General features: G+C 34.0%; 1 long non-coding RNA gene across 1 annotated transcript in view; it reads left to right on the forward strand.

Moving 5' to 3' along the window:
• The window catches only part of LOC141630053 (uncharacterized), a 108,856-nt gene extending 93,651 nt beyond the window's left edge, over positions 1-15,205 (forward strand). Inside the window, exons 2-3 of the long non-coding RNA XR_012537417.1 lie at positions 14,865-15,007; positions 15,054-15,205. This is a non-coding gene — a long non-coding RNA (uncharacterized LOC141630053). The remainder of the gene's footprint in view (positions 1-14,864; positions 15,008-15,053) is intronic.
• The last annotated feature ends 3,368 nt before the right edge of the window (positions 15,206-18,573 follow it).

The following is an 18,573-nucleotide window of genomic DNA, read 5'->3' on the forward strand; positions in this document are numbered from 1 at the left end:
AAAGTTACACTCATAAAATACTGAAGTTACACTCTCTCTCTCTCTCTCTCTCTCTCTCTCTCTCTCTCTATATATATATATATATATATATATATATATATATATATATATATATATATATATATATATATATATATATATATATAGTGCGAACTGTACGAACCTTATTACTCAAAGACACATATAAGCCTAAACACAGCCATACTAAGAAAAGCCCAAACACTTTCAAGCCTTAAACCAAAACTTAAACTCCTTCCACCATACCAGCAACCACTCCCGACATAGTCACGCTAGCACACCACCGCCGCCACCGTCAGACCACCCAGAAAACGTCGGCCGGTGACACTTCTTCCTCTCTCCTTGTCGCGTCCCTTCTTTTCTCTCTCCAGGCCCACTATTCAATGTTGGATCTTCATACTACCGTCGATGGAAGCCATTTGCGGCTCTCGACTTTCCTAAAATATCCCCGACGACTCGTCGTTCTCATTTCCACCTCCATACTTTGGTCGTTATCCGCCATACCCCACCATAAGTGCGACGGTGTTTGTTATTTCTTGTGTTTTTCCTTACTTTTTCTAAATTCGGTGATCTAAATCGAATATCTACTCAAATTGAGGTGGAATTTCAAATAAATAATCAGATTTATGATTCAGTCGGAATATTTAGAGTGGTGGGAGAAGAGGGCGAGGGGTTGTCGGAAAGAATGTTGGTGGTGGCTACCAGAGCATCGATGTCGGCGTCAGTAGATGAAGATCTTGTTTGTCAAAATTGAGATCTTGTAAAATGAGGGATTGTGATCTGGTGGTTGTTTACAGACTTCGCAGCTGTGGGGAGTGGTGGTTGGTTGGTGCTGAAGTGGTGGTTGTATGTAGTGGTAGTTCATGGGTTGGAAAATGGTGTTAATGAGAGGAAGTGATGGTTGTTGGGGTGACTGGTAGTAGTGGTGGTGGTGTGTTCACCGGTATTGTCAGATACACTTGTATATTTGTGTATCCGGAGCATTCTCTTTGTGTATCTAGGGTGCCGTCGGTGATGTCGTCAGAAGGTAGCCGGAGTAATGAGTGGTGGTGGGGAGGGGGTGATTCGGTTTAGCTGGTAGTCCGGTGGTGTTGGGGTCACCATTGGTGGTGATGGTTGTGGTCGCAGTTGGGGTGCGCGTTGGTGGCGGCGGTGGTGGTCTGAGGTGGGTGCATAAAGCAAGGCCCCTAGATACACAACCCACTGTTTCTAGATACACAAATCAATGTGTGTATCCGGAGGTAGTATAAAACGTATCCGCAAATAATATAAGGTGTATCCGCAAATAGTATAAAACGTATCCGAAAATAATATAAAGTGTATCCGCAAATAATATAAGATGTGTATCTGGCTTTGATGACATGTGTATCCGCAAAAAATATAAAATGTATCTACAAACAGCATAAAAAGTGTAAAAGTGTATCTAGAATTTTAGTGTGGAAAAAGTGTATCTACTAATGTTATAAAATGTATCTGAATAAGAAGTGTATCTGGTAAGGTGATAAAATGTATCTGGAAAAGGAAAAGAAAAAAAAAATTTAGAGCGATATTAGTGGTCGATGATAAGATAAGAATAGTCCAAGTTTTGTAAACAACTTAATTTGTAAATTATAAAATATTTAAATTAGAAATTACCAATTAATTAATTAATTAAGATAGCAATGATACTAATAGTCCGTATTAAAGTTGACATCATCTAGATTTGTTATTTTTTTTTTTGTTACTTCTTTGTTTTATAAAAGCGGTGCTTGGTTATGGCAACACAATACCAGACCACAAGTATGCAACATCTAGACTTCTTTGTTTTCATATATTAATAACCGGATGTTAGCAAGCACGTCGCTGCCATGGTTAATTTGTTCATGTAGCAAGCACATCGCTACCATGGTTAGTTCGTGTAGCAAGCACGACGTCATTGCGGCTACTTCGTATAGCAAGCATAAAAGTCCCTTACTGATTTCGTGATTCGGTTACCTTACTGGTTCGCACACAATGATGCTGCCACGGACAGTTCTATAGGTCTATGCACGAGGATGGAAGTCAGGGTGCTGTGAGTGGAACTATGGAAGTCATGTGAATGGAATTATGGCGGCAACACTCTTAAAATGATCAAATTACTCATCAAGTTCATTCTTAAAATAGAAAGGACAACAATTTTACTTATTTATTGTCAAGCTTTAAAATTGACTTATAAAAAGCAAATGTGGAAGATCTTGAAAACAAAAAGTGTGACACCCGCGATTTCATATTTATGGGTAACATATTAAAATTGATAATTTAATAATACTCGATTTTATTTGGTATACTATTTATTTGGTTTTATATTTTCAAAATCGTGTTTTATTTTCATAAAAATTTATTTGGTTTTGTTTTGACTCGAAAACCCCCTTAAAATTCGTGTTGTGAGTCTTTTAGTGCAAAACCGAGTCACAAACCTCGTGCCTTTGATTTTGGGCCTAAACAAACCTATGTACCCTCTTTAAGACAACCAAAACTCCATCTTTTAGGGTTTTATTCTCAAAATTTCAGCAACTCCCCTTCATCTTCTTCCCTTAGAAAATATGTGTTTTCCTCTATTAAAGCCTTCACAAATCAAACCTTAAGACGGATGTCATTTCTTCGTTTCTCAACGAAATCCAGTGATTTTTGTACCAATCTTCTCCTCTCCTTATCCTCCTTCTTTCTGTAAGAAAAATCTTACCTTTTGAATCTTTTAGAAAATCCATCTGTTTGTGAGATTAGTTTTCTAAACCTTTTTGTCTTAATCTTGTTTCTAAGTGTAAGCTTTAGTATCGCGAAGTAGTTTTGGGTCAGAATCTTATTTATTGAAAAGCTAAAAGGTAACGGTGATGAGTTACTCGGTATTATATCTTCTATGTGAAATTATATGTTGGGTTTTAGTCTTTAACTAGTAAAGTTATTACCTTTACATGTTATTGATGAATTTTGTTGGATTATTAATGTTAGATGATGTTTTAATTGTGTTTTTATGTTATTGAGATGGTTTATTGCAAATAATATCAATTGGATAATGTTGGTTTGTGAGGAATGAGGTGTTGTTTAGCTATTGTATGTATCTTGTAGTTTGCGACGATCTTTGCTACATGTTGTGGGTGTTTATTGTTGAGATATGGTGGGTATGTCGTAGTTGTGATGGTCTTCAGTTATATGATTAATTTGGGGTTGTGAATCTACCATAAAATTGAATTGGGAATGAAGTTCATGCCTTGTCTGTGTCGTGGGAAGGAGCCCGCAGTGTGGCTTTCAGCCTGACTAGTTTTTGTAAAATGGTCATAACTCCTTCGTTAGTTGTTTGTTTTGGGCTTATAACCTACCGTTAGAATTGTAAGAGGATAAGTTATCACCTCCAATTAGTTTCACCTCATTCTCATGTCTAGAACTTAAGTTATGATCATTTGAAGTTGACCCTTGTTGAAGTCGAGTCCTAAATTTGTTGTTTTATTGGGATTTAGGTTTCTTGTTGGTTATGCTTATTAACCTTGGTTCTATTGCTTTTGTATGGTGTGTTGAAACTTGTTTATCATTGGAGCCCCTTGCTTATGTCTCATTCATTATTTATTATCATTTATATATTTCTCACATGAATGGTAAATGTGGAACTTATTATTTATTTATGTCATAACTATATGAAATGACATATTTTATTTATAATAATAACTTTAATTCATTCATTCTCATTTATTTATCTTATTTCAATTATGGTTAATTTAATCTACATAAATAATTGGATGAGCCGTATCCATGTGAAATTGCCACTATACTTTTGCTTGAATTATAATTATACCCCACTTGTGCTGTTCTGGCAAGTGTGGGTTTATCTCACTCTTTGCCCACCTCTTTCGTGTTGTTCTGGCGAACTTGGTATACCCGGCTTCCGTTCTGTTGCCTGGGTCTTAGATGTGAGATGTTGATTGCATACTGAGAAGGTAATGAACTAGTGTGGTTCTTGGGTGTCTACTTATGGTGGTGTCATATTGTGTAGCATACTAGCTTGACTATCCTTACGCCCCACTTGTGCTGTTCTGGCAAGTGCGTGTCTAACCTACTTGTGCTGTACTGGCAAGTATGGTTTATCTCTTTCCTTTTTCGTCCTACTTGTGTTGTTCTGGCAAGTGTGGGTTATCTCATTTTATTTCCGCCACTTTCGTGCTGTTCTGGCGATTGGGGTACTCGATTTCCGCTCTGTCATCGAGTCTTAAATGCGGGCTGTTCTGCCGTATGTCGAATCGAAAGTGTACACTCTGAGAGTCTGGCAAGATTTAGACTAGGACCGTATTATTATCTTAGTCCTACCAGATGAATCTGAGTTTTCGAGAGTAAAAGTCTTGCATAGTTATGAATCTTACATATGCCATTTACCGTGAGAATGATACCTTTTGATTGTTTTGATGGTAAAAGTCTTTTGGTCCTATTGAGCATTAGGGGTGAGATGCAGGCCACCTAGTATCGATATGATCGTCGGGAATGATGTTCTCATTCGTATTTATGGTGAGATGCAAGCCATAAGTATGCCTGGGACATTAGTAGCCACATCCCGTCTTATATGTTAAAATGATTTCAAAGTAAATGGCTAGTGGTTTTCATTCACATGTATTCTATTGTTGGCCTTCGGTTACCCATTGCGCATGATATCTATGATTTACTTAGAGTTGTGTACCATGTATGATGCATTGGTCAGTTTGTCTCACACGTATGTCTCATATGACATTGTTCTTGTTTAACCTCACATGTATTGGATATTGTTCACATGTATTGAATATTGACTATGTCTCAAATACTATAATATATTCTTGTTCATCGTGTTTTGATATAACATGGCTGAGAGAACCCTGAGTTACTCCCCACTGACTGTGGCATTCATTTTAATGAATGAATAGGTTGCATGTTGGTGCTTATTTGGTGTTTACGACGAGTGAGCTAGCGAGCGTTGTACATTCAACAATTGGCCCTACACGTAGTAGTTTCTAGTAATGTATAGTACCGTATTTGTGTGTTATCAAGGGATCGGAATCCCTTGCATTCATTTGATTAAGTTAATATTTGTATAAAAGCCTTTTCTTACCTTTCAATTTCTTTATGTTTTATTGAACCCGCGCTTTGAACTTAAAAAAGTTTTAAAATTTTCATAAGTTCTGCTGCATTTTACTAGTTTTATGTTACGTTTATTGCGGGGGTTCACACAAAGGGTATAGAGTAAGTTATACGGAGTAATACTTGTTTATCACAAATACTATTCTACAACCAGTTGTATATTAGCATTTTAAAACTGGCTCAAACCAAGACAATATTTGAAAAAAAATCCTAAACCTAACAAAATCAAACGTTGAACCTCTCACACTTTTCTTAAAAAAACATTCATTACTCTCCTATTCATCATGGAAAAAAATAAGCAATTGATAATAACATCAAGAAGAAAAAATGTTTGTAACAATATTTTTAGGTAAATTTCGACATCAATTTGTATATTGACATGTATTTTTTGGGCATTTTATAAGATCTTGAGTTTTGTATGATTCTTTCTGAGCTTTCGAGTAAACTTCTTGAGCTCTGTAGTTTTTGTAGCCTTGTATTTTTTTGAGTTCACAAGTAAAGGTTTCGAGCTTTTGAAGATATAACGAGCTTGCGAATAACTTTTTCGAGCTGTGTAAGAAACTTTACGAGCTCTGTAAGAAATTTCATGAGCTTAGAAACAAAGTTTTCGAGTTTTGTATGTATCTAAGCGCAATGTTATGAATTATTAATAAATCTAAGTTCACATAAGCATGACTTCGTGGTTTGACTATGAATTATGATTTTTGTAATCTATTTTACGAAAAAAAATTCTAACTTACATAATAGTTTCGTAGTTTCAAAAAATGTAAGATTCTTAGCGTTACAGTAAATTTTCCGAACTATGTAACAAATCTTCTGCATAAATTTCTAGAGCCGCGTAAATTTGACATATCTTCCGTTTGAGATTGTAACTATTGACTAAATCGTTGATTTTTTTTTTTTACAGATGGAGAATTAAAAATAGTCGAAAAAATGAATTGAGGGAGAAGATGATTGAGTAATTGGAGAAGCAGTTAGAAACATATGGAGAGAAGTTAGAGAGAGAGAGAGGAGGAGAGGAGAGTTACGTTGAATTTGTTTTGTAGGTTACAAAAATTATTAGAAGAAAAAGACTAAAATATCCTTGGTTGTGTAATAGCACTATACAACAGGAGGTATAGTCTATTAACTGCTTGTTTATAGTGTGTGTCTGTGTGATATTGTGTTTCATATTATATGTGAGACGGTATTTTAGAAAATTTACTATGCTTTGTTTGCTTAAAATGGATTCTTATGAGACTTATCCTAACTAATTTACCTCCATATAATGGTGGATGGACGAATTCCAAGCATGTCGTGAGGGAGATGAATTGGTAAATTGGTAGATTAAAGATTAAATTTATTACCTTGCATTAAAAATAGGTCGCGTGTTCATGTTTTGTTAAGAGATGAATATAGTAGCGGTTAAAATTTATTACGTTGCATTTAAAATAGGTAGAATTTTATGTAGGTGAGGAATTTCATCTAATATAAGTAGGAATAAAGAAGCTCTTTAAGACGACTTTAGTAGCGGTTAGTCGGTTAAGCTAACTAATGTCGAAAATGACTCTAAAAAATTGCAGGGACTTGCTAAATCCCGCACGCCAATTTACTCAATTCCGCGCATTTTCCCCCTTTATTCCGAGTATACCCCTCTCATTTCTAATACCACTAAAAGAGAAACAAGAGAGAGACACAAACACATTTGTTAATGCACCAAAGGTTGCAGTTAATTATAGCTCTGCAATTAGAACATATATATCAATTAATAATTAAGTTAACTATTTCATTCTAAACTCACACTTTCATTGGCTATAAGTATTAATCTCATATTAACCTAATTAATAAACTATCAAAACATTCTTAAACTAATCAAACCCACTAATTTTAATGAATACCATTAAAAAAGTGTTGATAAAATAGAAAAAATACATGTGATATGCACGAATTACGATCCATTATTGTCGAATTATTAACGAATTGGTTAGAGGTTTTGAGAGGAAGAGAAAAGCGAGAGTTTTTTTAATTATCTTTTAAGACGAAGGGCACTTATGGAATACCATGGGAAAATGCGCGAGATTGAGTAATTCATGCGCAGAATTTAACAATTGCGAAAAAGTATCGCCCATGCTACATAATATTTGTTCCGACTCCAGTTGACGCCCATGTGTTAGGGTTTAAAAAGCACTAATACGTTTCTTGCGTTTAAAGAACTACGTGTATATTTTTTTTTGGTGTAAACCATGGTTTCCATTGTCGACAACAGTGTATAAGTCCCTCGCCGCGGGTGCTCTCACGAAGAGGTAAACGACTAGCCAAAGAGTTTGCTCCATTCCCATGGGAAGGGATCGAACCACTTATCTCATGGTTAAGGGATGAGGTGGGAAACTACCACACCAAACCCATTTGGTTCAACTACGTGTATATATGTACACTAAATCTTAAGCAAATTACTAAAAATAAGAAAGATTCTCTCTTATGAGAGAGTTCATAGAGTTAAGCTATATTCTTTTCGACTGAAAACAACAGAACTGAAATGAAATAAGAGTTAATTTGTAATAGATGAGATGAACTGAACTAAATAGAGCTAGACTGGACTGAAATAAGCTGAAATTAAAACCAAAAGAACTATGATAGTAAGTTTGTATAATGATAAAATAGTTATAGTGACTTAACCATTGGTATGACATAGTTGAGTTTCTTAATGAATTTCCTCACACAAGTATTTTCTTCCCTTTTTAAATTAAAAGATTCGATCTCAAGCATTATTAGATACTTAAATTTTATAGAACTACCTGGTCTTATAAGATTAAAAGGGCTCCAGACTATAACTTCTTGAAAATGAATTCATTTCAGTCCCGTGATAAATATTTCGAAATCATTGTTTAGATATTACCCGGACAACGTCCGAGCATGAAATCTAGTAATAATATAATTTCATACTCCAGAATAAAAACGAGAAACTTCTAGATTTTACTTTTTAATCCCCAATTGTAGAAAAACGGCGCTTACAAATGCAAACAAAGCTCAACCTCTCAATAAACTTACTACAATCTCGGTCATCCTGAATAAATGTCACGCAGATTCTAGTGTCATACTTACATACTAGTTTTATACCCGTGCAACAAAATTGCACGAGATTATATATTCAACAATTTAATCAAATACATAAATATTAAAAACAGAATTCCAAATAATTATAACTTAAAATACTAATATAATTACATTTCTCGAAAAATTTCTTTGAAAACTGTCTCGTCCATATAGCTATGTAAGAATAATTATTTATGCTTAATTTTTAATAGCTGAGATGAATGAACTGAATAGAGCTAGACTGGACTGAAATAAGCTAAACTTAAAACCAAAAGAATGGGGCCTTAATACAGAGTACTCCCTCCGTCCCGGTCATTTGTTGTCCTTTTCCATTTTGGGGTGTCTCAGTCATTTGTTGTCCTTTCTATATTAGGAATACATTTGATGAACAATTTGGTTATTCACACTCAATTTGGCCCACATGTCATCTAATAATTGCCTCTCTCCTCTTCTCTTGGTATTTGTGCCAAAACCAAAGGACAACAAATGACCGGGACGAAAGGCGTATATGATAGTAAGTTTGTATAATGATAAAATAGTTATAAAGATTTAACCATTGGTATGACATAGTTGAGGTTCTTAACGAATTTCCTCACACAAGTGTTTTCTTCCTTTTTTAAATTAAAAGATTCGATCTCAAGCATTATTAGATACTTAAATTTTATAGAACTACCTGGTCTTATAAGATTAAAAGGGCTCCATACTATACCTTCTTGATAATGAATTCATTTTAGTCCCGTGATAAATATTTCGAAATCATTGTTTATATATTACCCGGACAACCCCCGAGCATGAAATCTAGTAATAATATAATTTCATACTCCAGAATAACAACGAGAAACTTCTAGATTTTACTTTTTAATCCCCAATTGTAGAAAAACGGCGCTTACAAATGCGAACAAAGCTCAACCTCTCAATAAACTTACTACAATCTCGGTCATCCTAAATAAATGTCATGCAGATTCTACTCATTCTAGTGTCATACTGACATACTAGTTTTATACCCGTGCAACAAAATTGCACGAGATTATATATTATAACAATTTAATCAAATGCATAAATATTAAAAATAAAATTCCAAATAATTATAACTTAAAATACTAATATAATTACATTTCTCAAAAAATTTCTTTGAAAACTATATTGTCCATATAGCTATGTAAGAATAATTATTTATGCTTAATTTTTAATAGGTGAGATGAATGAACTTAATAGAGCTAGACTGGACTAAAATAAGCTAAAATTAAAACCAAAAGAACGGGGCCTTAATACAGAGTACTCCCTCCGTCCCGGTCATTTGTTTTCCTTTTCCATATTAGGGTGTCTCAGTCATTTGTTGTCCTTTCTATATTAGGAATACATTTGATGAACAATTTCGTTATTCACACTCAATTTGGTCCGCATGTCATTTAGTAATTGGCTCTCTCCTCTTTTCTTGGTATTTGTGCCAAAACCAAAGGACAACAAATGACCGGGACAGAGGGAGTGTATGATAGTAAGTTTGTATAATGCTAAAATAGTTATAGTAATTTAACCATTGGTATGACATAGTTTAGTTTCTTAATGAATTTCCTCACACAAGTGTTTTCTTCCTTTTTTTAAATTAAAAGATTTGATCTTAAGCATGATTAGATACTTAAATTTTATAGAACTACCTGGTCTTATAAGATTAAACGGGTTCCAGGCTATACCTTTTTGAAAATCAATTCATTTTAATCCCGTGATAAATATTTCGAAATCATTGTTTAGATATTACCCGGGCAACACCCGGGCATGAAATCTACTCCCTTCATACCACAACAATGGTAACATTGACCTTTTTCACACTTGTCGAAACACGTTTTGCAACGTGAATATCTTTAGTTACGAATTATTAAAAATTATAAAAATTTGATATTCTTATAACATTCATGACGATAAATCAAATAAGATCTCACATGACTATATTTTGTCTTAGAGATTAAGAATAATATCGAAGATTCCTTACGTACATAAATAGTGCCAAGATTCTCAATGTTACCATTGGTGTGGTATGGAAAGAGTAGTAATAATATAATTTCATACACAAGAATAACAATGAGAAACTGCTAGATTTTACTTTTTAATCCCCAATTGTAGAAACAATTGGTCTCCCTTGTGACGGGTTACCATTTGTGGCGGATATTTTGTGAGATAAAATGGTAACAAAATGGGTTAGTGGAGAAAGGGGACCACATGAATAGTGTTGCAGAGAGAGAAAAAGTGGGTACATTGTGAGGTAAAATGGTATCCGTCACAAGCTTGTGACGGATATGTCATGTCTTCAATGAGAATTTGTGTTGTAGAAAAACAGCGCTTACAAATGTAAACAAAGCTCAACCACTCAATAAACTCACTACAATATCTGCCATCATGCATAAATATCACGCAAATTCTAGTGTCATACTGTCATACTAGTTTTATACCCGTGCAATAAAATTGCACGAGATTTTATATTTAACAATTTAGTCAAATGCATAAATATTAAAAAAATAATTCCAAATAATTATAACTTAAAATACTAATATAATTACATTTCTCGAAAAATTTCTTTGAAAACTGTCTCGTCCATATAGCTATGTAAGAATAATTATTTATGCTTAATTTTTAATAGGTGAGATGAATGAACTGAATAGAGCTAGACTGGACTGAAATAAGCTAAACTTAAAACCAAAAGAATGGGGCCTTAATACAGAGTACTCCCTCCGTCCCGGTCATTTGTTGTCCTTTTCCATTTTGGGGTGTCTCAGTCATTTGTTGTCCTTTCTATATTAGGAATACATTTGATGAACAATTTGGTTATTCACACTCAATTTAATTAGCCCACATGTCATCTAGTAATTGGCTCTCTCCTCTTTTCTTGGTATTTGTGCCAAAACCAAAGGACAACAAATGACCGGGTCGGAGGGAGTATATGATAGTAAGTTTGTATAATGATAAAATAGTTATAGTGATTTAACCATTGGTATGACATAGTTGAGGTTCTTAACGAATTTCCTCACACAAGTATTTTCTTCCTTTTTTAAATTAAAAGATTCGATCTCAAGCATTATTAGATACTTAAATTTTATAGAACTACCTGGTCTTATAAGATTAAAAGGGCTCCATACTATACCTTCTTGATAATGAATTCATTTTAGTCCCGTGATAAATATTTCGAAATCATTGTTTATATATTACCCGGACAACGCCCGAGCATGAAATCTAGTAATAATATAATTTCATACTCCAGAATAACAACGAGAAACTTCTAGATTTTACTTTTTAATCCCCAATTGTAGAAAAACGGCGCTTACAAATGCGAACAAAGCTCAACCTCTCAATAAACTTACTACAATCTCGGTCATCCTAAATTAATGTCATGCAGATTCTAGTAGGGCTGAGCAAAAAATCCGATTATCCAATCTGATCCGATATCCGATCTGAATCCGATCCGAATTTTTGGATATCTGATCCGAAAGTTAAGTTTGGTTTGGATATCTGATCCGAAATATTTGGTTTTGGTTTGGATATGGATATTAGAACTAAAACATTTGGATATCCGATCAGATCCGAAACTATATTTTTCTAGTATAATTTCGAGAAAATGAAATTTTATTTGATAAAACAACTTAATTAATGTTTAAAATATTAGAGAAATAATTAAGTGGTATTTAAATTTTATGTCGAGAATATTGGAGTAAGAATACTAAAGAAAATTATCAGGTAAAACTATGAATATAATCGTGTTTCAAACTTAATTTTAAAGTGAATTCAAAAGTATGGATATCCGTTGGATATCCGCATGCGATCAGATTATTTTGGATACCCGGACATTGGATATCCGAAACATTTGGTTTGGATATTGGATATCTAATTTTAGGATTTTTAATATGGATATCCGATCCGAACTAGCACTTTGGATCGGATACCCGATCCGTACTCTGCCCTAGATTCTAGTGTCATACTAACATACTAGTTTTATACCCGTGCAACAAAATTGCACGAGATTATATATTAAAACAATTTAATCAAATGCATAAATATTAAAAATAAAATTCCAAATAATTATATCTTAAAATACTAATATAATTACATTTCTCAAAAAATTTCTTTGAAAACTATATTGTCCATATAGCTATGTAAGAATAATTATTTATGCTTAATTTTTAATAGGTGAGATGAATGAACTGAATAGAGCTAGACTGGACTGAAATAAGCTAAAATTAAAACAAAAAGAACGGGGCCTTAATACAGAGTACTCCCTCCGTCCCGGTCATTTGTTGTCCTTTTCCATTTTAGGGTGTCTCAGTCATTTGTTGTCCTTTCTATATTAGGTATACATTTGATGAACAATTTGGTTATTCACACTCAATTTGGTCCGCATGTCATTTAGTAATTGGCTGTCTCCTCTTTTCTTGGTATTTGTGCCAAAACCAAAGGACAACAAATGACCGGGACAGAGGGAGTATATGATAGTAAGTTTGTATAATGATAAAATAGTTATAGTGATTTAACCATTGGTATGACATAGTTTAGTTTCTTAATGAATTTCCTCACACAAGTGTTTTCTTCCTTTTTATAAATTAAAAGATTCGATTTTAAGCATTATTAGATACTTAAATTTTATAGAACTACCTGGTCTTATAAGATTAAAAGGGTTCCAGGCTATACCTTCTTGAAAATCAATTCATTTTAATCCCGTGATAAATATTTCGAAATCATTGTTTTGATATTACCCGGGCAACACCCGGGCATGAAATCTACTCCCTCCATACCACAACAATGGTAACATTGACCTTTTTCACACTTGTCGAAACACGTTTTGCAACGTGAATATCTTTAGTAACACATTATAAAAAATTATAAAAATGTGATATTCTTATAACATTCATGACGATAAATCAAACAAGATCTCACATGACTATATTTTGTCTTATAGATTAAGAATAATATCGAAGATTCTCTACGACCATAAATAGTGTCAAGATTTTCAATGTTACCATTGGTGTGGTATGGAAGGAGTAGTAATAATATAATTTCATACTCCAGAATAACAATGAGAAACTTCTAGATTTTACTTTTTTAATCCCTAGTTGTAGAAAAACAGCGGTTACAAATGCAAACAAAGCTTAACGTCTCAATAAACTTACTACAATCTCGGTCATCCTGAATAAATGTCACGCAGATTCTAGTGTCATACTGTCATACTAGTTTTATACCTGTGCAATAAAATTGCACGAGATTATATATTCAACAATTTAGCCAAATGCATAAATATTAAAAACAAAATTCCAAATAAGTATAACTTAAAATACTAATATAATTACATTTCTCGAAAAATTTCTTTGAAAACTATCTCGTCCATATAGCTATATAAGAATAATTATTTATGCTTTTAATATATACATTTTATAGTTATACGTTAATCTTTTTATAATATATTAAGAAAACATAATATAGTGTAAGGTATTTATTTAAAAAAGGTAGGAATTAGAGAGTAGAGTAATTAATTTAAGAAAGTAGGAGAGATAGTAATTAAATATATATATATATATATATATATATATATATATGAAGAACAGAGGGGGCTACCAAAATAAAAGTTTTTTCAAGTCTTGAAAGTTATTGGCCAATAGGAATGCAAGAAATAACTTGCCTTTTATACTATGTATATATGCTAGAACTTTCTACCTCACTAATTTATCTATTTCAGAGCTTCATAACAAATTTCAACTTTCTAGCTCTAGTTTTCCCTGATACGGTTTTCATCACATTGTCAATGAGCCCTTGTAAAGTTATACGGGCATACATAAAAAAATATGTAGACAATTTTTAAAAACAATATTATTAGTAATTTATATTGGCTTTGAATTTACCATCTTACACAAACAATGTACATAAATAAATTATTATAGACAAATGTAAAAGAGCGCTTGTGATATTAACGTGACATTTGAGCAAATGATAAAAAAAATACTCTCATTTTTTCGCCCAACCATTCATAAGCAACCATGATTATGCTCATTACTTATACCAGGTTGATAATTTGGAAGTGTAAACAAATTATACTCGTCCGCACAATATGAAAACTACTAATAGAAAAATCATAAAATTCTTAAAAATGAACGTGTAAACTAAAATTTTGAATTTCACTGGTAAGAAAATCCACTGCAAATGATCTTTCGAAGAACATAACTTTACATGTATACTAATTTTACTCCTGTGCAAAAAAAAAAAAATGCATGAGTCAGTTTTTAAATTATCATATACTACCTTGTATGAATATAATTAGAATATTTATTTTATCAACAATTAAATAAAAATATATGAATTGAAATTAAATTAGAGAATTGACATTGAATTAAATTGAAATTTAGTGGTAATAAATTAAATAAATTACCCAAACACTTGTAGAGAATTTGTTGAAAATTTTAATTAATTGCTGTTAAGATCATGAATAGGTCCCACATTAAAAAATTATTTTTTACCCCTAAAATCAACACCAATCACAATTCACCAAAAAACTTACTTTTATACTATGTAGATATATTAGAACTTTCTACCTCACTCATTTATCTATTTCAGGGCTTCATAACAAATTTAACCTTTCTAGCTCAAGTTTTCCCTGATACGGTTTTCATCACATTGTCAATGCTTTCTAGATCAGAAATATTTATGACGACTTAGTCAATCGGAAACTCAAGTGTGATATACTGCATGACATCGAACAAACAAGTGCAGAGAAGTACAAATGCAGGACGACGAATGTAAAAGGGAAGTATAAGCAACATGTTGCTGACTGAGAGTAAGGATGTACACAATTACATTGAACGTCATAGATTTGTGCTCAGGTACTCAGGGAAGAGGATCTTGGAGTTGGAAATAAAATGAGAGACAAAGCTGCTCAATTCAACGAAGGTGAACATTTCTAAAGAAATCTAAGGCATTTGAAGTTTGAATAGAAACCTGAACAGGCTGACATACTAACAAGAAAATGAGAAAAAAAAAACCCTGAAATTTCATAAAGGTGGACTAAAATCACATGATGCAACAATGTGTGAAGTATCGCATTCCATCTCTGTTCGAAGAGAATAGCACCAACATATTGGAGAAAGTGTTGGTGCGAAAACGAAGCAGTAACAATGAAAAATAAGGAGATCAGAAAATATAACCGGTTTTGTAGTGACGTGGTATGATGGCCAATGCCTTGAAAATTATTTCGACAGAACCGTGGTGGCGATCAGCAATTGCCGGTAGTCCCTCAAGGATTTACTCTACAGCGCTTAAACCCACCTACTCGAGAATATTTGCTTTGGAACGATTTAATTACTTTACCTAGAAATAATAAGAGAAGAAGAGAGAATGAGAAAGATGATGTTGTGTTTTTAGAGGCTGATGAAGTGCTCTATATATAACGAAATATGGAGCAATTGAGGAGCCAGATAATGCTTCTAAACAACAGCAGTCAAAACATAAGTGGGGGAGAAAAACTCTCAACCCACTAACAGCTCCTTTGAGTGACTTACGAAACACAACAACAGAAATAATGAACCTGGATAAAAAAAACTCGGACCAGGTCCAAAAAGATAGGCACAACCCGCCGCTCCCGATTCCCGAATCCCGAATCCCGAATCCCGAATCCCGAATCCCTATCCGGGCCGGGCAGGCTCGGGCATGGCGCACGCGCGCGTGTGCGAGCTGAATTAAGCACCTCGCAAAGCCTCTACAAAAGGCTCCCTTGACCCACTAGTGATATGGTAATGTGTAGTTGGATATATAAACACCAAAAACCAACTAAATTCTACCAATGTGGGACAATTGGAAAAAAACTACACAAGGCAAATGAGCCCCTATTTCCAACAATCCCCTACTAGGGGCGACAGAGACAGAGAAAGAAATTCCTGGGTAAAGGAAGGATTGGATAATTAGGTATCAATATCTTTCGATTTGAATTGACACTTTAGTGAGATGAGGAAACAACTTACTTACAGCGAGAGAATATCTTGCGATTTGAATTCCAAGTTGAGCTTCAGTCGATACCCCCCACAACACATATCATACCTTTAGAAATGGGATCGTTCCGCGATTTCAATGTGCAACGCGCTCTTTTAGAGCATTGCGTTTTCCTTGGTTCTAATATAGATGTATACACAAGACTTCTCATAGTCTTATGATCATTACACCTACGTAGGTGGCTCAAGTGCTTCTCAATAGCACCTCTCACACGAGCCATTAAGGACATAAGTCCAATCTGGTGTATGATTCATCAAGTGCATCTCAAAAGCACCACCATTAAGGCTATGAATCATACTACGTCACTGGAGTAGAAGATTGAGACCTAGTCACTCTTGACTTAAGGACTTAAGCCCCATTCCCCTCGACGTTTCAACGTCTAGTCTTCTAGTCAACCCCATAGTAAAGGCATCGGCCAGATTACTTTCGGACGTCACATAGTCCAAAGCGATTATTCTATTATCAAGGAGTTGTCTAACTGCAGCGTGCCTGATTCGAATGTGTCGTTTCTTCGCATTATAAAAACTATTCTTTGCAACACCAATAGATGCTTGTGAGTCAAAGTGTAAGGAGACCAGAATTCGTTATCCTCCCCACACTGGTACATCTGCCAATAGGTTTTCAACCAATCAGCCTCTTGTCCTGCCAACTCAAGAGCTATGAACTCCGACTCCATGGTAGAGCGTGCAATACAAGTCTGTTTAGTAGACTTCCACGATATAGCACCACCACCCAAGATGAAGACATAACCACTAGTAGAACAGATCTCATCGTTACCTAAAACCCAATTTGCATCACAATATCCTTCTAACACAGCAGAAAATTTGCTATAATGCAAACATATATCAGATGTTCATTTTAGGTACTTTAGTAAACGACGAAGAGCAGTCCAATGTTCACTACTAGGGTTATGCGTGTAACGACTCAGTCTACTAACCGTATATGCAATATCTGGTCGAGTACAGTTCATAAGAAACATCACACTACGTAGGATTTTAGCATACTCTTCTTATGAAACACTCTTATCCAAGTTTTTACATAAAGGTATACTAGCGTCGTAGTGTGTTCTAGCAGGCATATCATCAAAGCAGTTAAACTTTTTCAACACTTTTTCCACATAATGAGATTGACTTAAAGAAATTCCATTAGAGTTTCGAATAACCTTAACTCCTTGGATTACATCAGCTTCTCCTAAGTCCTTCATCTCAAATTGTGATGACAAAAATTCTTTGATTTTAATTATTACCTCCAAATTATTACTAAGTATTAACATGTCGTCAACATAAAGGCATATGATCACACAATCAAATTCTATTACTTTTGAATAAATATATGAATCAGAATTGTTAACCATATAGCCATTATTTACAAAAGTGTTGTTAAATTTCTCATACCACTGTTTAGGTGCTTGTTTTAGACCATATAGTGATTTATTCAGTTTACACACCTTATTCTCTTGACCCTTTACCACAAACCCTTCAGGTTGCGACATATAAATCTCTTCCCTTAGCTCACCATTCAAAAAAGCAGTTTTAACATTCATCTGATCTATAAAAAGGTTATGAATAGCAGCTAAGGCGACCAGAGTTCTAATTGTTGAAATTTTGGTCACAGGTGAATAAGTATCAAAATAATCAATATCTTTCTTTTGTGTAAAACCTCAAACCACAAGTCTAGCTTTGAACCTTTCTGTTGTACCGTCAGGTCTCATTTTCTTTTTACAGATCCATTTACTCGTAATGGGTTTACTACCTTTAGGTAAATCAGTCAACTCCCAAGTTTGATTAGATACAATAGAATCAAGTTCACTATTAAAAGCATCTTCCAAAAATTAGCATCAATAGATTTCATTGCCTCATTGTACGTTTTTGGATCATCTTCTATTAAAAAAGCTGAAACAAACTCATTACTAGCACAAACAGTGTATCCATGTTCAGACAACAAAGTTGAAACAAAATCAGCTCCGAATTCCTTTGGACATCTAGGTCTCTTATTCCTTCTAGGTTCAGCAATATGATCAATAGAAGTGCTACTACTAGCATGTAAAGGGATATCTATAGATGTAGCAGGTAAACTAGGTTATGAATCAACATTCTTTTGTAATGGAAAAACATGCTCAAAAAACACAGCATCTATAGCTTCAGATATAGAACGATCACTCAAAGACATGAATCGATAAGCAGAGCTATTTTGAGCATAACCAATAACAACACAATCATAGGTTTTCAGTCCAACGGTAGGTCTCCTAAAGTCAGGTAAACCCACTTTAGCCAAACATCCCCATACCTTAAGGAAGCTCAGGTTAGGAGGATAGCCCTTCCAAATCTCGTAGGGTGTCTTATCAATTATCTTATGAGG

Source organism: Silene latifolia, chromosome Y, assembly GCF_048544455.1.
Source record: "Silene latifolia isolate original U9 population chromosome Y, ASM4854445v1, whole genome shotgun sequence".
NCBI classification, from domain to species: Eukaryota; Viridiplantae; Streptophyta; class Magnoliopsida; order Caryophyllales; family Caryophyllaceae; genus Silene; species Silene latifolia.